Genomic DNA, 25,779 nt, shown 5'->3' on the forward strand with positions numbered 1-25,779 from the left:
ATCATTTGACTGTTTTACAGTCTTACAGCAGGCTGTCAGATGGAAGAGAAATGAACTCACCGGTTCGTGTGGGTGTGTAAGTGTGTGACAGCGCAGCCACGCACAGATTTCCCAGGACGGCACACACAATTCCCAAAGTGCTGCTTGGTCTGCTTTGTGTAAAATAACCTTTCAGGTCCAACCTGCTCTTTATGTACTTTTCTTCTCTTTCCCTCTGTCTGCTTTCAGTCAGTTCTTTCTCTCTCTCACTGGTTTATGCTCCCGTCTGCTTCACCTCTGTTAAGTCCGTCTCACATACTGACACACACATGCACTCTCACTCACTTACTCTCTCTCTCTCTCTCCTCTGCTCCACCACTACAGGACTTCCTGGTTGACAAGGGTTGCTATGGTGACGTACAGACTGTGTGCAGAGGCCCGGCTCACTTTTGGCTGCCTTCACTAAAGAGCGTTTGAATAGGCAGTCAGCCTTTTGTGGCCATAAGGTGATATTTCACAGCACGGGGTTAAAGACTGGCGAATTCAAAGACTAAACCACATCCACCTCTTGACGTTCCTCCTCTCATTTCAGTCTGTCCTCCCTGCACTCCCGCCCCGCTGTTTTTTGACGAGCCACTGCTTATGCGTGTCTGGCCATACATGGCCAACTACAGGAGGACAGCAGTGACTCAGTGAAAACATGACTTTAGACTTGAGAAATTCTTTAAAAACAGATCATTGACAAATAAACTGAGGAAGGCAGAGGACTTGGATTGAGAAACATGGCCTATTCTGAGATCTGTCAAGAAAGTGTAAGATTTAGAGCAGGGGTTTCAAACTACTGGCCCTTGAGATTTCACAAAGTCCTTAAAGTGTTTATTCTTAAAGGGACAGAACACTCAAACATTAAAATTCTGACATCATTTACTATTTCAAATCACCTATGTTCCAAACCCAAACTTTCTTTCTACTATGGACAGGTGAATTTTGAAGACTGCTTAGTCACTCTTTTCCATAGGCTAAGTAAAAAATAAATAAATAATACAAAAATCACCATAAAGCTTTGATTTTGTGATTTATTTGTTTATTTTATATAATATACACCACTGTTCAAAAGTTTGGAATCTGTAAGATTTTTATGTTTTTGAAAGAAGTCACTAAGATTCTCACCAAGGCTGCATTTATTTGCTAAAACATACAGTAAAAACAGTAATGTTGTGAGGTGATATTACAATTTAACTGTTTTCTATTTGAATATTAAAATGTAATTTACTCCTGTGATCAAAGCTGAATTTTCAGCATCATTACTCAGTCTTTAGTGTCACATGATCCTTTAGAAATCATTCTAATATAATGATTCCCTGATGTTTTTTTCAGGATTCTTTAGTGAATAGACAGTTTTAAGAATCTATCTAATTCTATTTGAAATAGAAATATTTTGTAACAATGTAAAATATTTATTGTAATTTTTAAAAACAATTCAATAAAATAATTATTAAAAATAAAATAATTAATTATTTAATAACAATATTATTAATGATTCAAAATACAATTATTAAAAATGCATTTTATTTAATATAATGATTACATATTACACTACCAGTTAAAAGTTTTTGAACAGTATGTTTTTTAATGTTTTTTAAAGAAGCTTCTTCTGCTCACCAAGCCTGTATTTATTTGATCCAACGTATAGCAATAACAGTATATTTAAAATAATTTCAAATAACAGTTTTCTATTTGAATACATTTTTAAATGTAATTTATGCCTGTGATTTCAAAGCTGAATTTTTAGCATCATTACTCGTCACATAATCCTTCAGGAATCATTCTAATATTCTGATTTGCTGCTCAAAAAACATTTATTATTATTATTATTATTATGTTGAAAACAGCTGAGTAGAATTTTTTCAGGTTTCTTTGATAAATAGAAAATTTAGAAGAACAGCGTTTATCGGAAATAGAAATCTTTTGTAACATTATAAATGTCTTTATCATCATAATTAATTTAAAGCATCCTTGCTAAATAAAAAAAATATACTAAATTATAATAATTATTATTAAATTATACTGACTACTGCTTTTGAATGTTACAGTGTATAATGTTTCAAAAGCTTTTTATTTCAGATAAATGCTGATCTTTGGATCTTTCTATTCATCAAAGAATCCTGAAAAAAATGTACTCAACAGTTTTAAATATTGATAATAATAATAATAATAATAATAATAATAATAATAATAATAATAATAATAAATGCTTCTTGAACAGCAATCCAGCATATTAGAATGATTTCTGAAGGATCACGTGACACAGAAGGCTGGTGTAATGATGCTCAAAATATAGCTTTAATCAAAGGAACAAATTATTATTATTAAATTATATTCAAATAGAAAGCAGCTATTTTAAATAGCAAAAATATTTCAAAGCTGAACTGCTTTTTCTGTATTTTGGATCAAATAAATGCAGGCTTGGTGAGCAGAGGAGACTTCTTTAAAAAACATTAAAAATCTTTTGACTGGTTGTGTATATATGAATATACTTTGTGAAAAAGTTAAACTACTTGACTATATACAACATTCTGGAATATAAAAAGCAATAAAATAGCAATAAAATCATTAAAAAGATATAAAATCATGTTGTTGACCATGACCAAAATTTTACAGCTATCAACCTTATTGATTTATAATTGCCGACTTAGATGTTACGTCCTGTGTTTTCTCAGGAACTGTGCTAAAGGATACTAACGCTGATTATGGATTATCACTGTACAGTACAAAGTACTGATGATCTGATTTAAAAGACTTGAGATTTGCAAGCCAGAATCTGGGATGATCAACCAGACAATAAAACTATTTGGCATTAATTTTGAGCTGACATTGATACAGATGATTTATGAATCCATTTTGTCGCAGTTAATGAGTATCAGGATTATAGATTTTTTTCTATTTGTGATGCTGGACCACAAAACCAGACCAAAATCTTTTTTTTTTAAACTGAGATTTATACATCATCTGAAAGCTGAATAAATAAGCTTTCCATTGATGGATGATGTTTTGTTAGGACAGGACAAGATAGGATAGGCCGAGATACAACTATTTGAAAATCTGGAATCTGAGGGTGCACAAAAATGCTGAGAAAATCACCTTTAAAGTTGTCCAAATTAAGTTCTTAGCAATGCATATTACTAATCAAAATTCATTTTTTAAATATATATATGGTGGGAAATTTACAAAATATCTTCATAGAACATGATCTTTACTTAATATCCTAATGATTTTGGGCATAAAATCGATAATTTAATGTAGTTTTGGCTATTGCCACATACATCCCCATGCTACTTAAGACTTTTTGTGGTCCAGGGTCACATTTATTTTTATATTTTAATCATATTTAGAAACGTATCCATTCATAACTAGTTAATGCTTTGATCTATAGTCATAATAGAGCTATTTGAAGTTTCCAGAGCACAATAATGATTATTTTTCAATCCACCATTGTGTGGTTCGAACCTACATCCAGATCTTTAACCACCAGGACATACCGCCACCATAAAAGCAACAAAATACTAATAAAACTTTATTGGGTACAACTGTCCTCAGTGCGTATTAATTTTAAAGAGTGAATTCTGATTACCTGAACTCTTTTATGCATGTGTGCTGTTTTCCAGAAGTGTCTATTTTCCACTGGATCTTGGGGAGCCAGTTTCGTTCTTAATAATTCAGTGGTTTGGCTCAGTAGGGCAAACCAGTCTTAAACGGTATAGTCTTACAGTGTGTGTGTGTGTGTGTACAATGAGGCACTTTTGCCAAACACCAACCAGACTATTGCAAAATAGAGGAGGAGAGAAAAAAGCACATTCACAACTGACAGTTTAAACAGCAGAAAGCATGAGGTGAGCCCAGACGAGCAGAACGCAGAGGTCTTGCGCTGCTATGAAAATGAAGTGTGTGAGACTGAGAAAAGAGAAATAAATCATGGAGAGTGAGTGATGAACTAGGAGAGCAGGCATGTACGCCTCTGTTATTAATGGAACGGTCTCCCGCAGTGAGCAGATATTTGTGTCTGCCAGTATGATGATTAGTGGACTGAAAGAAATCTCATCAAACATTATGCCATTCTCTTTATTATTTCTGTCTTTCATTTTTTATTCTGTTAGGATAAAATTCAGTTCTGTTTCTAAAGATACAGATAAACCAAATATAGAGTGAGAAAGTGCATAAAATGTACAGGTTTCCCGTCTTTGCTGCAGGAGGGTTGCCAGTTTTTGATATTTAACACATCTTTGTGAAAAACTTCCATAGTCGCTCACACATTCAAATGTATTAAAGGAGTAGTTCACTTTCAGAACAAAAATATACAGATAATGCATTCACCCCCTTCGTCATCCAAAATGTCCATGTCTTTCTTTCTTCGGTCATAAGGAAATTATGTTTTTTGAGGAAAACATTTCAGGATTTCTCTCCATATAATGGACTTCTATGGTGCCCCCGAGTTTGAACTTCCAAAATGCAGCTTCAAATGGCTCTAAACCATCACAGCCGAGGAAAGAAGGGTCTTATCTAGAAAAACGATCAGTTATTTACAATTTTTTTTACAGTTTATATACTTTTTAACCTCAAATGCTTGTCTTGTCTAGCTTTGTGTGTACTTAAAAAGTATATAAATTGTAAATGTTTTTAGTTATAACCAATCGTTTCGCTAGATAAGACCCTTCTTCCTCGGCTGGGATCGTTTAGAGTCATTTGAAGCTGCATTTAAACTGCATTTTGGAAGTTCAAACTCGGGCGCACCATAGAAGTCCATTATATGGAGAGAAATCCTGAAATGTTTTCCTCAAAAAACAATTTCTTTATGACTGAAGAAAGAAAGACATGAACATCTTGGATGACGAAGGGGGTGAATGCATTATCTGTATATTTTTGTTCTGAAAGTGAACTACTCCTTTAAATAAAATTTAAATGTGCGTTACAATAAAGGTCATGCCTTAGTACATCAATAATGATTATATGAATGGCTTAGTAATGTTAAATAATATACACTGCCATTTGAATTAATGCAGTTCATCACAGTTTCCACAAGAATATAGACCAATTATAGGTTTGTAAACACTTTAATCGTAATTGTAATTGTAAACACAGGGATGCGTGTGCATCATGGTTGCAGAAAACCCGGTAGAGACAGCCTTTAACCCCTTAAGCTCTGCAGCATATTTTGGATTTTTTTCAGAGTTAGGCACACCAAAATTTAAGAGAGCGCCCTAACCACATACTTTGGAATAAATTGATAAAAATGGTCTCATTTGACAGGAAACTTTCTGAATTTTAAAACATGAGTAAATTTTTGCATATTTTGTATTGTATATGTTTGTAATATTGTCATAAACACAGTCAAAAAGTCAGATTTTTATATATATTTTTTATTATTTTTTTTATGTATATATCTGTAAATTAGGAAAAGTTTGGTCTATGTTCCTGCAAGAGGTTTCATTTTATTCCACTAGGTGGCAGTAAACACGGGAAAAAAGAATTTTGTTGATAACATCTTCCAAGCAAAAGTTATTTAGCTTTGACTGAAATGAGGCATTGGAGTCTCCTTTAATTCTCTTTTTTTTTTTTCTGAATGCAGTAGACACACCTGAACTTAAAAGAGCGCCCTAACCACATACTTTGGAATAAATTGATAAAAATGGTCTCATTTGACAGGAAATATTCAGTGTTTTAAAACATGGGTAAAATATTGCATATTTTGGATTTCATATTTTTACAATATTGTCATAAACACAAAGAAAAAGTAAGAAAAATTATTATTGTTTTAATTTAGTTGTTATTTAGAAGTCTGTAAATAAGGACCAGTTAGGTCTATGTTCCTTTAGGAGGATTCTTTTGATTCCTCTAGGTGGCAGTAAACACAGGAAAAAAGAATTTTGTTGATAACATCTTCCAAGCAAAAGTTATTTAGCTTTGACTGAAAGGAGGCATAGGAATCTCCAATTGTGCTTTTACATTATTCATTTTTGATTTCTGAAAGCAGTAGACACACCAAAGGGCGCCCTACCCATATACTTCGGAATAAACTGACAGAAATGGTCTCATTTTAAAGAAAACAACCTAAGCTAAAAGCTGATATAGGATTTTAGGCTAGTATGTGAACACAGATGTAGTTATCAGTGCAGAAATATGATGCAAAAGTTTGCTTGTTCACAGGAGTCATTTCAGTTTTTGTGTTTCTTTTGAAATTATTCTTCGATATTTTACTGTAATGTGAAAAATCTGTGAAGTGAAGCACATATTTATATTCCTGAGAGTAAGAGCTTTCATTTGATATATGACTTGTCTATTTTTAGTGAGTTTGTGTGCCATAAATATGAAACATCATTATTTGTCTGATTTTCTCGAGGGGGGGGGGAGGTTGCGCAATAACGAATTTAGACTGTATTTTTTTTTTTTATGTAAAATTAATGCAAATATCATGGGATTCGCAAGAAAGCAGAGGTTCTAAGCTTTCAAAAAATACCATATATGTCTAGTTTTGTGCTTCACAGTTCATAGATTTTAAAAAAATTATAAGATGACCCCCCCCCGTGGACCCGTCGGTGGGTCCAAGGGAGTGGCCAGAGCTGAAGAGATTTTAGTTGATATTTAGAAGTCTGTAATTTAGGACCTGTTTGGTCTATTTCCCAGCAGAAAGTTTCTTTTGATTCCACAAGGTGGCAGGAAACACGAGAAAAAAGAATTTTGTTGATAACATCTTCCAAGCAAAAGTTATTTAGCTTTGACTGAAAGGAGGCATAAGAATCTCCGATTGTGCTTTTGCATTAGTAATTTTTTTTCAATTTCTGAAAGCAGTAGACACACCAAAGGGCGCCCTACCCATATACTTCGGAATAAACTGACAGAAATGGTCTCATTTTGAAGAAAACAACCTAAGCTAAAAGTTGATATAGGATTTTAGGCTAGTATGTGAGCACAGATGTAGTTATTAGTGCAGAAATATGATGCAAAAGTTTGCTTGTTCACAGGAGTCATTTCAGTTTTCGTGATTCTTTTGAAATTATTCTTCGATATTTTACTGTAATGTGAAAAATCTGTGAAGTGAAGCACATATTTATATTCCTGAGAGTAAGAGCTTTCATTTGATATATGACTTGTCTATTTTTAGTGAGTTTGTGTGCCATAAATATGAAACATCATTATTTGTCTGATTTTCTCGAGGGGGGGGGGAGGTTGCGCAATAACAAATTTAGACTGTATTTTTTTTTTTTATGTAAAATTAATGCAAATATCATTGGATTCGCAAGAAAGCAGAGGTTCTAAGCTTTCAAAAAATACCATATATGTCTAGTTTTGTGCTTAACAATTAATAGATTTTTTTAAAATAATACAATGACCCCCCTGCGGACCCACCGGTGGGTCCTAGGGCGTGGCCAGAGCTTAAGGGGTTAAGGATTGAGAATTACATGGATACGGTACAAAATAGTTAGATTTAAAAAAGATTATATTGATTAGATGTCATTTTTAAAATGTTCTATGCTAATTTCAAGAGATTGTCACCCAACGAAATTGATGTTAGACAGTGGGATACACTCTAAAAAATAAAAGTGCTTCACATTGTCATAGAAGAACCTTTTTTATTTAATTGGTTCCATATAAAACCTTTAATATTTGAAGAACCTTTCTGTTTCACAAAAGGTTCTTTGTGGCGCAAGATTAAAAAAAGGTAACAAATATAGACGGTTCTTTAAAGAACCTTTGACTGAATGGTTCTTTGTGGAACCAAAAATGGTTCTTCTATGACATCGCTGTGAAGAACCTTTTAAAGCACCTTTATTTTAAAAGTGTAGTCTTACAGATCCGAAACAGGGCGAAGCCTATTTGGTGGCAGAAAACTCACTATTTTTGTGTTAAATCAACTCATAATGTCCGAATTAGGAGATATAAACTTGCATTTGCGAGAAAGTCTGAATTGTGAGATCAAATAAATAAATGTTATGTAAAAATGTTAATAGCAATAGGTTTAAATAATATTTTATGCTATAACTGAAGGGCTAATACAATACGACCTATTGTTTAAATCAAATTTTTGATTTAAAAGTATTCATAGCAGTTTTCATCCATACACTCAAAAAAATGGTTTTGTGCCATTGTTGGTTTTATTTAAATATTTTATTTTAAAACAACATATATATATTTTGTTGTCCGCCAAAACACTATTGCATTGTGCTTAAATAACTTAAGCTGTTTAATTATCCACTTTACTTAATTATGAATTGTTAAAGTAACGCAAAGGGTTTAATTTCACCATTCAAAAACGGGATGTGACAATTTCTAAAGTATTTGATGAAGACACGTCGTCATGATTGATCATTATTACAGACACCTGATGTTAATAAGCAGAATCACCAAAAGAGGGAAAAAAAATTTAAGCAACCATTATAGTGGTCAATGTTTGCATTAGTTGGGCTCTTGACCCTTAAATCTTCAATGTTAGATTTTGTTTGGCTGCTTTTACTGAGTTATAACAGCTAGACAAGCCAAGAACAAAAGTCATCAAGTAGCATTGACTGTACTTAAAATAGCTATCATCATATAGTGACTTAAGTACTTGACTTAGGTTTTCCTTACAGAGTTCAAGAGAACTGTGAACAAAAGATCTGTCAGTTTTGGCTTTATGAGACAGATGAAGAAAAAAAAAAAAAGCTTTTTTGCTTTTAGACACACAGACATGAAGAATCAGTGTGAGAATCACAACAACGGTGACCACCAAAAAACCAAGTTGTAGCCAATCAGAACTCATCCATGACTCCCATCATGCATTGCGACATGAATAAATTATGAGCTCTTTGGCCTATTTTTTAGTAAACCAAAACAAGCTGACTAAACTTAATGGTTTTAAGTTAAAGGACATTGATTACATTGATTTGGTTGGACATTACTATTTCACATTGATTTTCCTAATTCAATTGTGTTGTCTTAACAGAATAATTTTGAAAAGATTGAAAAAAATCCTTATATGTTAATAATAAACAATTTGGTTGTTTGGAACCACTGTCCATAATTGAATTGAGTTAGTTTAAAGAATCATTTTTTTGAGTGTATATCAGAATGGTTTCTGAAGCATCATGTGACACTGAAGAATGGAGTAAGAATGCTGAAAATTAATAAATTACATTTTAAAATATATTCAGATAAAAAAAAAAGTTATTTTATTGCATTTCTGAGAAACTACATGGGGTTCTTGGTCTAAAAAAGGTTGTAACCCTTTAAATCCATCACTTTAATGAAAACACAGTCTGAAATAGCTATGATTTGTCAAAGTAATTATGCAGCAAATTACTGGGTAAACATGTTGCTCCACTCCTTACAAAATGTAACCAGCAGCTCAAGGGATACTATGAATGACAGCTAACCACTGCTGAATAACAGTATGACTGGCATGACTCAGTGTTGCGTAAGAGGAAACTAGGTTCACCACAATGGTAAATATTTACTCTTGACAAGACCCAGACCATACTGCAATATATCTAATATATAACACTCAATAAATTTGATTTTATAGGGATGCAGAGTTTGTAACCTTAATGTAACCCGAATGTTCTGGAACACAGACGAGCTACTGTGAATAAAAAAAAATGTAAAAGATACAAAACACAAGAGCAAGAACTTTAGCCTGTAACATCTATTTGAGCAGATCTGTCCAGTAAAATGATGCTTATCAATGAAACAACAACAGTGCATGCATCCGATTCTAGTAACCCCTTCATTTCTATGTGGAAAACAATGAGAAATATCAAAAATGTTGCCTGACATTACATGTAACACAATTTTGCTTCTGTGACCAAAGATCAAATCCCAGCTCTCCTGCTTTCCAGTCCCATTACTGCCTAGGCATGGGATGATAACCGGTTTCAAGGTTTACCGCGGTTTAAAAAAATTCAGTTTCAAAACCGCAAACAAAAAAAGTTATACCGTTCCTACGATATGTGCATTTTCTGTGTCGTCAGAGTGAAAGCGCAGGACTCGCTACTAGGTTGTGTGTGTGCCCTGCAGAGAAAACAATGCAGCCTTCCCCCACCTGTTAGTGCTGCAGGCGTGTGTCTGTGATTGTGCACGTGCTCCGCAGTCAGTGAGACTCAGCAGTGATATAAGCTCAGGATGACCAAAGGAGGTGAACCCCCACAACACAGAGTGGGGAATAGCAGACTATATGTACTAACGTTACGTTTCTGTGATTGAACTTAAGTACAACAATTAAAGGAACCGTATGTAAGAAATTTATGTCAGTTAATCATAAAATGGCCCTGACATGTCACTAGACATTAAGAAATCATGTTCATTTCAAATACTTATATCACTGACAACAGTGGTCCGGCCAGGATATTGTCATTTAAAAGTGAGAGTTGCAGCCCTCAACTGATGTTATTGTTGTCGTTTTGTGTTTTGGTCTGAGGCTCCACCCTCCAGCTATCTACCAATCAGTGTTGGGGAGGTTACTTTGTAAATGTAATAGATTACAGATTACAAATTACTCTATTTAAAATGTAATAAGTAGTGTACCTTTTCAATTACTTTAGAAAAGTAAAGTAACTTATTACTTCTGATTACTTTTTGATTACTTTTAAGTTTCTAATGGATATTTTCAACTAATTCATTTTCAAGCATTTATACCAAGCAGGTGTGACCTTACAGTAGTTTACTGTTAGAATTTCAAAATCTTTCATCACTTGAATTAAGATTATATTAATTTAATTTTAAAGTACAGCCATCACAAAACCAGACCTTATAACAAAAAAATTGTTTACTGTTGTTACAAAATCAAAATTGTGCATAGCTATGACAGGACACACTGGCATGTAACAATGCCTTGAAAAACTTAAATCTTAAAAAAGATTTCTTTAAATACCTAAATTGTCTTTTTAAAATAATAGATAATTATTTTTAGTTATATTTAAGAGAAAACACAATTCTAGATTATAATAATGTAGTAATTTTCTTCTTACTGATATAATAAAAAAATAGTAAAAATCTGCATACTATTTTTTTTTTTACCACTATGTGTGAAGGGAAATCATTATACCATACAGGGCTAATAATTATTTCTCACTAACAGAAGAAAGAATAGATTCTAGAATAGATACTGCCAAATCCAAACAGACTCCATCATTGTAGCTGTGTCATAAAATCCATGGTATTGTTTATTTTATTTTTTTTATTATTGTTTTAAATAAAGTTACATTTCATCTAAAACACTGCTTAGATTCAGTGACCAACTGGGGTGCTTCACTAGATGATAGCTCGATTTTGCAAGACAAAATGGGACAAACTAATTGAGAGATTTGTCCACTAGGTGGCAGGTTAGGTCAACATCGATCATTATAGAGAAAAGTTTCAAGCCCTTGAGAAAAATAGATCTATATTATTCGAAAATAAACTAAACTGCAGCGGATTTTCATCCTTCAAATCATTAGTCACGTTTCAGATGAAAATCACGCAGTAGTGTAAACACTGATTTTACAAATGACACTCAAAATTAAAATGGGTTAATGTGATAAAATCGCAAGTTAGATCTGTCATTACCAACCTTATTCAAGGAGAAAAAATGCGAGTGTGTCTGGTAAAGGCAGCTAGCAGGCTAGCTAATTTGTTATGAATGTTTTTAATATTGATCTCGAATACACAAAGGGGACGATGAACGCGCTGACAAAGAGGATTAACCTAATTGGCAGACGTGGTGCACCGCAAATTCAAACCAATCAAAAGCATCAGAATAGCACCGCTTTAATAAATGGCCTTAGCAGAAGCCATCGTGCATATCAAAAACAGGCAAAGCAACAGATTAATATTATTCAACATATCCCAGATTTTTAAAGAAATTTTTTAGATGTAACCCCATTTGTAATCTTTAACATTTTCATAAGTAACTGTAATTTAATTACACATTTTTCTAAGTAACTGTAACGAATTACTGTTACATTTATTTTGTAATTAAATTACGTAACGCCGTTACATGTAACTAGTTACTCCCCAACACTGCTACCAATCACGAAGTCAGTAGAGTTTTGTGATCTGGGTTGCCAGCTCTGTTACGGCTGCGTTACAGCTGCAGCTATACGAACGTGTCGGATAAAACATGTATAAAGTTACGAAACCCAAAAGACCTCGTTATGAATCAGAAATACGTCGTGACAAAGTCCGAAATAAAACAAGGATTGGTATAGGAGATGCCTTTGAAAGATGGAGACGGCTGAAAACGGAAAAGAATTTGAAGATAGACGCCAACGTTGCTAATTTTCTCCTGGACAGGTAAGATTCATCTATGTTTGGCTAACTTTGTTTCCGTACACAGTGGATTTTTTGCGGTCGGCCGTGCTAATTGCGTTCATAAAAAGCTTTATATCGCACCACTAGCAGGGTATGAAAACAATCTATGTTCCGACTGAAATGTGGTATTACAGTACATCTTTGCGAAATATTTGGCTAATCGCCATCTGTAAATTTTTGCGATACATAATTACTTCGCAAAACATCTCTTGTGAAGCATAAACATAATTAATAGAAGAAAAACAAATTACTGTGTAGGACTCGTCACTTGCCATTGGAAGCTCCTTGTAGCAGCCTACTCCTGCAGTTTAGCTGGCAACCTCGAGTCAGGGGGAGGGGGAGGGGCTACACGTTCTACAGTATTTTGAAAGTGATTGCAGTACCAGTTTTGGCCACAATCCTACATACGGTTCCTTTAAGTTAAAGTGAAATCACGTATTTGCTTTTAAAGGGATAGTTCACCCAAAAATGAAAATTTGATGTTTATCTGCTTACCCCCAATGCATCCAAGATGTAGGTGACTTTGTTTCCTCAGAAAAACACAAACGAAGATTTTTAATGAAAACCGATGCAGTCTGCCAGCCTTATCATGGATGTGGATGGGCACCAAACCTTTAAAAGTAAACAAAAACATGCACAGACAAATCCAAATTACACCCTGCGGCTCGTGACGATACATTGATGTCTTAAGACACGAAACGATTATTTTTTGCGAGAAACTGAACAGTATTTATATCATTTTTTACCTTTGATACACAGACACGTCCATCTGTCATGAGCACGAGTTTGGCATCAGTCACGTTACATGTACATGCGCTCTGGCGTAGAATACGCAAACGCCGTAAGGGGAAATCAGTGAAAAGTCCCGGATGAGTTTGCGCAAGCAAACGTAATCTTTTAGCTTTAAATCGGTTTAAACAATCAGGATACGCGCAAGTAATTACCATTTTGAATAGCCGCTATACCCACAATCTCTGTGCACTGTGTAAACAATGAGTGTTGTATACATGCGTCAGATCGCTTCCGGTGTTTGCGTATACTACGCTAGAGCGCGTGCACATGTGACGTGACTGATGCCAAACTCGTGCTCATGACAGATGGACGTGGCTGTGTATCAAAGGTAAAAAATGATATAAATACTGTTCAGTTTCTCACAAAAAACGATCGTTTCTTGTCTTAAGACATCAATGTATCGTCACGAGCCGCAGGGTGTAATTTGGATTTGTCTGTGCATGTTTTTGTTTACTTTTAAAGGTTTGGTGCCCATCCACATCCATGATAAGGCTGGCAGACTGCACCGGTTTTCATTAAAAATCTTCGTTTGTGTTTTTCTGAGGAAACAAAGTCACCTACATCTTGGATGCCCTGTGTCACAGTTCTGTCAGTTCATGTCTGTTCTATTGGTTTCTCCCATTGTCTCCCCCTGTCATTTTGTCATCTTTTGGTTTAGCCCTTCGTCAGTGTGATTCCCTGCACCTGTCCTTGTATGATTAGTCACCCTTTATAAGTTTGTCTTTCAGTTCAGTTGATGTCGGTCTTTATTTGATGTTACTGTTTCATGTGTGTGGATTATCCTGCCTGTTCCTGTCTGTTCCTTGAAGAAGATATTAAATATAGTGTTAATTGTTGATCTCGACTTCGTCTCGTTCATCCAGCACGTCTATACCGTAACAGAAAGACCGACCAATACAGTTTACCCGGCACGTTTTCCCTGCGTTTATTTTTTCAGTTTTTTACTCAGTGTTTGTTTTTTCTGTTATTATGGACCCTACTGTTCTCCTGATCCTCCTGAGGCAGGGGGAACGCTCTCTTGAGGACCACACACGTGAGTTTCTCTTCCTGGCTAACCAATCACACTTCCCGGATAGCAGCCTATGCATCCACTACCGCTTAGGACTGAATTCCACCACCAAGGCGCTGCTATCCGGGGAGGGTCCTCAAGAGAGCCTGCCGGATTTCATCGAGTGGGTGCTGGCGTCCTGCCGATCATCCTGGACTGTTGACATCGTCAAGGAGGACGTCAGCCCCACTCCAGACCCAGAACCCAGCCAACCATCACCCCGACAAGCGGAGTTGCAGCCCGAGCCCACCGACGATAAAGAGCCAGAGCCGAGAGCGACAGAGCCAGAGCTGGACCCATCGGACCAGGTGCGAGAGCCGACTGCAACATCCGTGACGGTGGAGTATGACGTGGAGCTAGAGAGGGCTACAGAGAGCCCTGCCCACTGCACCACCGCTGAGGGTGAGCTTGGATCTATTTCTGGGGATCTAATAGACTTCTTCTCGGATCTTGCCCAAGATAACTCTGGTAACTTAATTGACTTTGATATGGAAATATCCGTCTGTCCTGTCTGCCCGGAATTCCCACCCACCCACCCTCTGTCATCTGATGCCATGTTTGTCTGGCCGCCGCTGTCCCCTGACAGCCCCTCAGCTCACCCTCAGCCCACCACCTGTGCAGTGGGCTCGCCGCGGGACTGCCAGCTTCCATCGGCGTCTCGGCTGGAGGATCCCTCAGCTCCGCCTCCAGCCTCCGAGTCCTGGACTCCGCCTCGGCCCTTCGACCCCGCGGTTCCACCACGGCTCTCGACGCCCTCCTCTACACCGTCACCCGTCGATCCACCAGCTCCACCGGGCTCCATCGTCTTTTCGGCTCCGCCCTGGTCAGTCGTCACCCCATCGTCACCTCAGGACTCTGCTCCTCCGGCTGTGCCTCGTCGCGCCGTCCCACCGGCTCCTTGGGACTCCTCCTTCCTGCGGGCACAGCCTCCATCCTCTGTCGCTCCGGCTCCGCCGCGGATCTCCGGGACTCCGCCTCCGCCTCGGGCGCCAGAGCCTGTTCCACCTTGGCCCTCCGGATCCTCGGCGTCACCCCGGATCATCGGCTCTCCGTCTTCGCCTCGGGCTCCTTCTCCATCTGCTCCGCCTCTGTCGGTCGGCCCCATGGAGTCGGCACGCCTTCGTCCACCATGGTTCCTCCCTCCGTCGGCTCCACAGTGGGCCGTCATCATGGCTGGGGTCTGGGTCTGTTCCTCCTGCCTTACGCCCCACCCATGTCCTCCCTGGCTCCTCCCTCCGTCGTCGCCCCTCTGGACTGTACTGTCTGTCACCTGGACTTTTGTTTTGGTCCCCCTCCTGGGGTGGCGTCCTCCGCCGAAGCCGCCATGGACATTTTCCTTTTTTTTCGCCCCTCTTTTCTGTTTTGTTTTTCTTTTTCTACGGCGCGAGGACGCGCCTATTCGGAGGGGGGCGTAATGTCACAGTTCTGTCAGTTCATGTCTGTTCTATTGGTTTCTCCCATTGTCTCCCCCTGTCATTTTGTCATCTTTTGGTTTAGCCCTTCGTCAGTGTGATTCCCTGCACCTGTCCTTGTATGATTAGTCACCCTTTATAAGTTTGTCTTTCAGTTCAGTTGATGTCGGTCTTTATTTGATGTTACTGTTTCATGTGTGTGGATTATCCTGCCTGTTCCTGTCTGTTCCTTGAAGAAGATATTAAATATAGTGTTAATTGTTGATCTCGACTTCGTCTCGTTCATCCAGCACGTCTATACCGTAACACCCTGAGGGTAAGCAGATAAACATCAAATTTTCATTTTTGGGTGAACTATCCCTTTAAGCCTTCTGTCACGTTAAAGGTGCCGTGTGTAGGTTTTGCGGCATCTAGCGGCGAGATTGTGAATTGCAACAGTCCACCTCTCACCCCTCCCTTTACCGAACTACGGAAGCCTATACAGGATTAAAATCTCACCTTTTTGACAGCAACGAATAGTGAGATTTCTTGTAAAATGTAATTTAAGGAATTTTATTTACTTAATCATTCAACAAAACTATGTTATTGTGAATATTACTGTTACTTGTTCATCATTGTGTCAGTGTTTTTTTTTTTTCCCAAGCTGATAATTCTAAGTTAATAAAGACATAATGGTTCATTAAGGTCTTTATGCACCCCTGAAAACATAGTTATTGCCCCTCTGTCTAGAGATCATCTTAAATATTACACAGTGCACCTTTAACATCTTTTCAAATTCACGGCATTAAAAAAAAAAAAAAAACTTGCTGGCTCTCACGTGTCTTTGAGTATTTGTTTATATTTGGAGCTGTCACTAATGATCATATTTTTGCTCTGATCAGTGATTGCATTTTTTCCATTTAGAAGGATTTGTTCTTGAACATTTTATTTTGTTGATTATTGTTGAGCTGCAGGCTTAGGCTCACACAAGAGACTGAAATTTAATTAAATTAAGAAGATATAATTATTTATTTTAATTATTTTGCCTGATGTTCCATGTTACAAAATGTTCTAAATGTTTCCTAAAATAAAATATAGTGTGTTCAGTAAAAAAAAAAAAAAAAAAAAAAAAAACTTCTTTACCCAGACATTTAAATATAACATTGTAGAGCAGTAATTACAATACCGTGATACCGTGAAACCGTGATATTTTTATCCAAGGTTATCATACCGTCAGAATCTTATACCGGCCCATGCCTATTACTGCCTCTATTACTTTTTTTTTTTTTACCGTTTCCTGTCCGATCTGTCTTCCCAGTGAAAAAGTAATAGATTTAAAATGCATTTATTTTAAGTATAGTTCAAGTCTATTGACTATTTTTGACTATTCGTTGAGTAAATTACTGACATATCACCAAACAAAACAAAAGAATGCTGGAGGATTTCGATATAAGCCACGAGGAGACTGGTTTTCCTTTGCTAAAGTAAGGAAACTTTGCTTCCTTTGCTCCTGTAAACAAACGTTGGTTTTTATGAGACTCACAGGTGCATGCGCAAAACCCGCGTCACACGTCATCTGCCTGGAACAACTTTCGTGTACAACAGTTTGTGCAAGCTAGATTAAAGTGATTATTACTTCATAAATATGGATATTTTTTTACAAAAATGTATCGATTCACTACAGGAGACTAGGGCTGTGCAATACACTGAGCCGTAGATCACTGAAAAGCTACGCAATATCGCGTTCAAAATCGCGGATGAATCGCTTTTGAATGCGATATTGCGTAGCTTTTCAGTGATCTACGGCTCAGTGTTTTAAATACAGCGCCATCTGAACGCACGTGATGGAGATTTACTATTAATCACAGAACCGGCTTTACTGATGAGATACGCATGACAATCGCATGCGATTTATTGCACAGCCCTACAGGAGACTTTTATTCACCCCCTGGAGCCTTGTGAGGCAGTTTTTATTATGGATGCACTTTATTGGACTTGTTTTGGACGGATGAAGAGAAACACCCACCCATTGCGATGATAAAGCTTGGGAGAGCCAAGACAGTCATATACACCTAGGATTCCTGGAGGGTGAGTAAATAATGGGCTAATTTTCATTTTTGGGTGAGCTAACACTTTAAGTACATAATGTGTAAATATATTTGTAGTATACTTTGCATGAAATAAATGTATTTTAAATAAATTTTAGTACATTTATTTTTCACTAGGGTTCTATCCTACCTAAATAAAGGCAAAATCTAAAAAAAAAAAAGAGAAAAAGGTAAAATATTTGGTTTAAAAAATCTTTGCACTTCCAAAAAAAAAAAAAACGTAATTTTATCATGAATTCTGTTTATAAATTAAAGTGCAACCTTCTGTTCATTATTTATGTACTATTATAGTATTAATTAATATTCATTTTACTATTATAGTATTAATTAATTTTCATTGTAATTTTGTGAATCAATCTATTTATTTATTTGTTTGGATGTAACTAATGTTATTATTATATTATTAATTTTAGTAACCTTTAACATTTAAGTGTGTGTGTGTGTCTAAATATATATATATACATACATATATATATATATATATACACACATATATATACACACACATATATACACACACAAACACACACACACACACACACACACACACACACACACACACACACACACATATATATATATATATATATATATATATACACACATACATACACATACACAACCCCAATTCCAGAAAAGTTTCCAAATTAAACTGTTTTGAAACAGTTCACAATAAGCAGGTGAAATGGAAATAGGTGAGGATATCATGTTTGGGTATAAAAAGAGCATTTCAGACTTTGCAAGCCAAGTTGGATCACGTCTCAACACTTTGTGCCAAATTTCATAACAAAAGTGTCAAACAAATCAAAAATCACATTTCTTAATAGAAAATCACAAAGAATTTAAGTATTTTACCAACTACCACACATATTGTGGAAAGATTCAGGGAATCTGGAGAATTTTCGGTCTATGTAGGACAAAGCAAGACACCTCAGGTGAATGTGCATGACCTTTGATTAAATATAGCCACATGGGCTCAGGTATACTTGGGAAAACTGCTGTCACATTCTGCAGCTGCCTCAACAAATGCAACTTGAATTTCTGTTACTCTATCAGAAAGCTATACATCAATGTAGTGATGCCATGGGGTTTTCTGGGCCAGACCTCATCTCAGATAGTCAAAAAAACGATGGAAATGTGTGCTGTGGTCAGACAAGTCCATGTTTCAACTTGTTTCTGGGAAAAATGGACATTGAGTTCTCAGTACCAAAGACCAAAGAGAAGTCCATGGTTATTGGATCAAGACAATGCCAGATCTCATTCTGCATGTGACACAATCTGAATGTGCCAGACTGGCCTTACTGCAGTCCAGATCTGTCTCCGATTTAAAATGTATGACCAGTCATAAAAAGGAGAGTTTATAAAGTATTTTATAAAGCCAGATTGGACAACAATTTTGCTTGCAAAACTTGAAGTATTAGTATCCTCAATTCCCAAACAATTAAACAGCCATGTGTGTTGCAGCCATGAAAATCAAAATTTGGTTATATTTACAAAAAATAAAAGTTGGCCACTGAAAACATTGGAATTTTTCTCTTTGTACTTAAGTCAGTTAAATAAAGGTTAAAGACAATGAACAGATAACATATTCTTGATTTTATGGCATTTCACAAAACATCCCAACTTTTCTTATCAATTTACGAATATGATTTTTATTTTTATGGTTCTGCTGCAAATTAGTTTTCTGTTTCGCCTGCATCTCTTATCATTCTGCCATTGACTTTCATAAATTGTAAAAAAAAAAAAAAAAAATGTCCCTACAATTTAGTGGCAAAAAAAAATAGTTCTGAAAAATGGAATACAATAAAAATAAAAAAAATCTCACACAAACAATAAAATTTAAACAGAAAAAAAAGAAAGAAAATAAAATAAATATTGAACATTTCTTGTAATTTCTCTCTAAAAAAACTGGTAGATTTGTTTTCCCTGGCTGACTGTATCTGTTGAGAACCTGCTACATGGGAAACACTGTTTGACAGGAATCTAGCAGATCAGGCTCAACAGCAACTATTGGTGCAACGTTTCAGACCACAACATACCTTTGACAGCTAATGATAAGTTAACATTACAACTGTAAGAGCACTGCATGTTCTCTTTAGGTACTCTGAATGAAAAAGGTGAGCAATTTATTTTGCTTATCAGACACAGCAGCTCGTTAATGTCAGATTTTGTATCAAATAACATTATTGTTTTTATTTTTCAATTTCAAATAGCTAAATATGTATTACCTGGACGAACATGCAAAGTCGAAAACAGAACGAGAGCCCTATAGGAAACATAAATAAACCCCAGTTCTCTTTGCATTCACACTGTCACTGATTGTGAAAGTGGACTTAGATCAGTTTTTGGCCCACTTCAGCATCAATCAGATGTCTTCTGACGAAAAAAATCGGACAAAAAAAGTGAAAATACCAGCTAAAGCACACAAAGTACCTGCCTTTTCTATTTCACACCCTAAAAGTAAACAAGCAAATCCTCACAGTCTGAGCCCCAGCATGCATCTCCACAAATGTTACAACAAAAGTGATGTTTCATGTTCAAAATCACCTTCAAAAACCAAGTGTCCAGCAGTGGAAAAACAGAAGCATACAGTTGAGTAAAAGACAGTCATGAAGTTTGAATAGAACTGAAAGAAAGGGTATTTACCGTGAGGAGACGTTTCCCTGGAATGAGCAGCACAGAATGAAGCAAAGAGAGGGAAAAGGATTACAGCCAGTTCTGTTTTTGCTGGGAGGGCGTTTGCAATTTACTGTGATTCTGTGACTCAGCCTTTGTGCGTATGTGTGTGTGTGTGTGTTACTCTGAATGTGTGTAATACGCCATTCTGGGCAAGCCAGGATCATACATGTACTCTCTGTGCCTAACGAGTCCAAAGCTCTGTAATAGTTTCCATCCCATACTCACACACACACATGCACAGCTGGAAATAATAGACAGTCCCATGCAGGCTGAGGAGAAACACCCACTTGTGTGTTATAATCAAAAGAACAAATGAGTGCATTTCCCTTCCCACACACACAGACGGCCTGTTTGATCTGCAAATACATCAGTTCATTGTTCGTTGGAGGATAGATGCTCTCTTTAAGTCCCTCTGACAAACTATCATCTCATTTCTTCATGTCTGCTTTGCATGGCCTATACAACCAAACAGGACTTGCAACCAGAGCTTCCTCCAGTCTACTCATGCTGTCACAAGCTGAATTGGAGATGTGCCCTCTGCTGGAGCATGAGATGTCAATCAAATAACATCACTATGTCCTTCTAGTTTAGCCACACAGCACATATTCTGACTATTTCCACAGGCAATGAGGTTTAGAGGGCACTTATGTCCTTTAAATTAGAGGATACTCAAACTACTGGGCTGAGCGTCTAAGATAAGGCACTCAACAATGAACATCAACCTAAAAAACACACTTCAAATTACCGTCTAAGGTTGCAAAAAAGAAAACATCCTGATTTGTGCCTGTTTGCCTGTGGTAATGTTTGATTCAAAAATGAGTCAGACGGTTTTTTTAAAGAATTGTTTAAAATAGCCCACAAAACCAGTCTGAACAATTTGTTTGTGAATCAAACTGACATGATTGTCAATATCAACTCATTCAACGATTTGTTAACAATGGTTAAAAGTGGAAGATTAGAAACTTCTATGTCAGTACTTATTTTTGCTACTAGCAATAGATCTTAGCTCCAGTAGAAGTAAAAAGATTTATCTTAACTCTCATGGAAACTACCACGTATAAACTATTAAACAATTAATTAAAGTAAATGTACCCTAAAGCTGCATGATATAATGCTGTATTTACATCGGACTTGCGGTTTAGAAAACGAATGGTTGGATGATTCAGCTGCAGGCGCCATCTTGAGGCATGACCCAGGAATTCATATACTGTATTCTCGAGTCTAGCCTTTGAATTGGTTACGTCTTAAAAATGTGTCTTTTTTCACAAATTATGTACGTATGCACACATATAAAAACTAAATGTTATGGAATAACTCCCAAGAGTGTGTTTATTATTTTAAAAAATGGTGTTGTAGTGACATTCTTTCAAGTTACACACAGATTTTTCATACCTTTGAACACATTTACCTCAAAATGATGGGGCCTTTCTACTAACCATGTAGCTATGAGAGAGACTGACACAATAAAAACAACGATGGAATAAAATGCAAACATTATTACATTTTCATAAGTTGAAATTTAGGGGTTAGGGTTCTGGAACAGTCATCTCCCAATTGAAAGTACCCACTAAATGATGATTTTATATATACATATATATTAAGCTTACTGATATTTACATTTTATTGTGGGTTTCAATAGATAACAAAAGGATTTTAGTACACATCTAAGACTTGAATAATGAAATGCTTTTTAAATGTGTTTTTTTGGTTGTGGGACAGCAGTTTGCATCAATTTTGTAGATTGGCCCATATAGGTTTTACACTCGTTATTGCGGTGCATTGTGGGATCGAGCGCACTTGATAACGTCAGCTATAGTTTCGGACACCACTACAAATGGCTGTTCCCTCAAATAGTGGCCTATTTAAAGCTAAAGGGGGCGATTTCGGACACATGAAAAGGCCTCCAGTCAAGTGTTTTTGAGCTGATTGGAGCTGGACACTGGAGAATAAATAACAGATCACAGAAATAAATTACATTTTAAAATATTTTTAAATAGAAAACAGTTATTTTAAATAGTAAAAATATTTAGAAATATTACTGTTTTTCCTGTACTCTGGATCAAATAAATGCAGGCTTGGTGAGCAGAAGAGTCTTCTTTAAAAACATTTAAAATCTTACTGTCCAAATACTTTTAAGTGGAAAAAAGGATCCTTTATCACTGTTTTATTCCAGGTAAAGGTGGTTTGACATGGATAAGACTATTCATCCATATTTATCTACATCACCTTCCTTTCCTTATAACTCCAACGATATGTAAAGACTTACAAAAAGACTGTCATTCAAACAAATGAAGAGCTATTTAAGATAGGGAATTATTTTTATAGCCTCTAAGTATTGTGACTACATTACCATTCAAAAGTTTGGAAATGGCAAAGTAAATGTTTGTTTTTACCTGTGATGGCAAAGCAGCTATGACTCAGGTCAACTAGGAAAACCTCTTACATGGTCCTTAAAAAAAGTGCTGATTTGGTACTCAGAAACAACAACAAAAAAACATTTCTTATCATTATCACACAAAACGGATTGTGCTGCTCAATACAATGTTTTTTCAGGTGGTTAAGTTCTGATTACACTTGCATTTCTTAAAGGTCACTGTATGCTTTCTAGTCAGTTTTTTTAATGACTATTCAAAACATTTTTTTTCTGGTGCTCAGCTGGACACTACATTAAACATTACAAACACCAGCTTCATTTGCAAAACTCAAGAGAAGACTCTGAGTCAGATGCCACTGGACTTTGCTCAATTTTCTAACTAACATTTTCTATCAAAGAAACAAGCATGGCATTATGATTCCAAACTTTTAAATGGTACATTATATAAACTACTGTAAAACATACAGGCCATTCAGAAGAAGTGACTAAGGACACTTACAGTGCTGCACGTTTGCTGTTGAAGAGGATGTTTGATTTCTTCATCAAACTGAGCAGCAATCTTCAGCTCACTATGTGTGTTATTCCTTATCCCTCTCCCTTTACTGAGGCGCTCTGCTTTGACTCTGTATATGGCTTGGTAAACCCTCCCTCACTTTTTTTCGCCTTCCTCGAGCTCTGTTCTGCCATCCAAAATAAATATTTAACAGTCAGACAACGTGATCAACAACCAAAGGTCACGCCCCACTCACTCCGCCCCTCTCCTCCCTCTATTTTTATGATTTTCCCACCCTTACAACTTAGTTTCTGGGGTTTAACTGCTACTCTGATTTAATGCTGATGACCAAATAACTGGACTTGTTGCCCACTGCAGCTACAAGAAAGTACAACACCAAAGATGTGCATTAAGTTTGAATAAGTGAGCGTTTCACATCATTTAATCACAGCACTGACGCCCTTTGTGCATTTAATATTTAATAGTTTAACCTGTTCCAACATGAACAACAAAATGAATCAGAGTTTATTATTAAACATTTGCATCAACTTGATTTTATAGAAATGATCATATTTTCAAAATGTATTTATTTGAATATTTTAGAATCAGGAAAAATCGGTTAAATGTGTACAAATGAATTGGTTACAAAGTAGGAACATAGTTTACATAAGAAAATTCAATTAGTTAAATGCTTGGTTTAACAAATAGATTGCAATAAATATATATTCAACGCATTCAGTAAATATGTGGTACATAAATCAGCTGTGTAATGCAAATTATTTTTGCAAATAAAATACACATTTTTTCAGATAAACATACTTTTATAATGTGGTTAACTGTTGTCTGAAGGTCAATGTAGTTTTATTAAAGGGACAGTTCCCCTAAAAATGAAAATTCTGTTATTATTACTCACCCTGATGTTGTTGCAAACCTGTAGGACCTGTATTTATCTTCGGAACACAAATTAAGGCATTTCTGATGAAATCCGAGAGCTTTCTGACCCTGCATAGACAGCAATGCAACTGACACATTCAAGGCCTAGAAAGGTAGTAAGGACACTGTTAAAATAGTCCATGTGACATCAGTGGTTCAACCGGAATGTTATGAAGCTACTAAAATGCTTTTTGTGTGCAAAACAAAAAAAATAAAAAATAAAAAAAAATAAAAACGACTTTGTTCAATAGAGTGTTTTTACAACACGTCATCAATCGACCATATTGGCGGTAGGCTACTGAGCGTAAAACAATGCCACTGAAGTGAACGAAACTTGCATATGATTATTGCTGCTGAAATTGATCAATTATTATCATGTTTTGGGCTGTACTAATCGGTCGGACCGGGAAAAACATTTTGGAGTACTATGGACTGACAAAATTTATAACAAATCAAGGAGAAGAGTGCAAAAAACTGTCTGAGGACAAAAAGCATTTGTGGTTGGCCAAAACTGAACCAGCCAGGACGACATTTGCGTTCGTTTTTATCATTTCTGGTCAGGTCGTTGAAATATTAGACCAATATCGTAATTAATACTGCTCATACTTATCTGTACCACCTATTAACTTTGGTTTGTCCAAATATTGCCACCTTTCCTGCTTATTAAGTACTTCTCAATACGATTTAGCAGCTTCCACACGATTTTTCTATCGTTTAGACATAACAAATTAGCATTACAACGTATTCAGTAGTAGCCTACATTAACCGCGCAATTCATGCTGTTGCGTATCTGGGTAACTGACCTCTGTAATTTTAGTTTAGAGGACATAATTAACAAATAGTATACTGATTAACGAGGATTTTCAACTAGATGTTTAAAATATATTTACAAAATCACTGTTCCAGAAACATACATTTGTTAAATCATGTCTTTTACCTCAAAAACCCTGTGTGACAACTAGCCCCGGTGCTATTTTGACTAGTTTAAATATCATGTATTACCTTTACGTGTTTTTGTCTGTAAATCTCTAACTTCCCTGAAATCATCAGTAAACTGTTGTATTACCATCAAGACTCTAATATAAAAAAAGCCAAACAAAACTAAACCAAATATAGCACTTTCACTTATTAGTACAAACTGCATTTCTCACGCCCAAATCCGTGATTCCTCTTCTCCACCCTTCCTGCATATTTTCACTTACTATTTTAACTAAAAAATAGCTCACTCACTTTTAATTTGAGACTTTCTCTGCAGCACTGCAGCAATACTCATAGTGATGAACACTTAACAGGGACCCAAAACTATTTGGGTTGGAATAAATATCGATTACGTCTAATCAAACAAACGTTCCTAAACATTTCTTCTGTTGTGGGAGTTTATTTTCCTAAACAATACTGACACCTGGCGGAAATGTGTGAGAACAGTAGTGCAAGATCTTACACTTTGTGAGGCTACAAGTAAAAAAAAGCATAAAAACCAGTCAAACAAACTGTTTACATAAAATGTATTTAATACAAAATGTAAAAAAAATAGTTATATACATATTTACATTACATATATATTAAAAACTTTTACATTACAGATTTAGAACCTTTCATCATATAAATATATACATATAAAAATATATAATCAATACTGAAAATAGAAATACATCATAAGACTGTAA

The 25,779-nt window shown here is 36.0% G+C and overlaps 1 protein-coding gene across 6 annotated transcripts in view; it reads right to left on the minus strand.

Moving 5' to 3' along the window:
* Positions 1–23,299, minus strand: part of sorbs3 (sorbin and SH3 domain containing 3) — an 88,968-nt gene extending 65,669 nt beyond the window's left edge. For 2 of the 6 annotated variants that reach the window (XM_073819289.1, XM_073819288.1), the window contains exon 1: positions 61–322. The gene's annotated coding sequence lies outside the window, so the exon portion shown is untranslated. Of the gene's footprint in view, positions 1–60; positions 323–20,279; positions 20,356–23,185 lie in introns of those variants that run through there. The other 4 variants (XM_073819286.1, XM_073819285.1, XM_073819284.1 and 1 more) reach the window with 4 other exon arrangements.
* Positions 23,300–25,779: the final 2,480 nt, after the last annotated feature.

This window comes from Garra rufa, chromosome 15 (assembly GCF_049309525.1).
Source record: "Garra rufa chromosome 15, GarRuf1.0, whole genome shotgun sequence".
In the NCBI taxonomy this organism is placed as follows: Eukaryota; Metazoa; Chordata; class Actinopteri; order Cypriniformes; family Cyprinidae; genus Garra; species Garra rufa.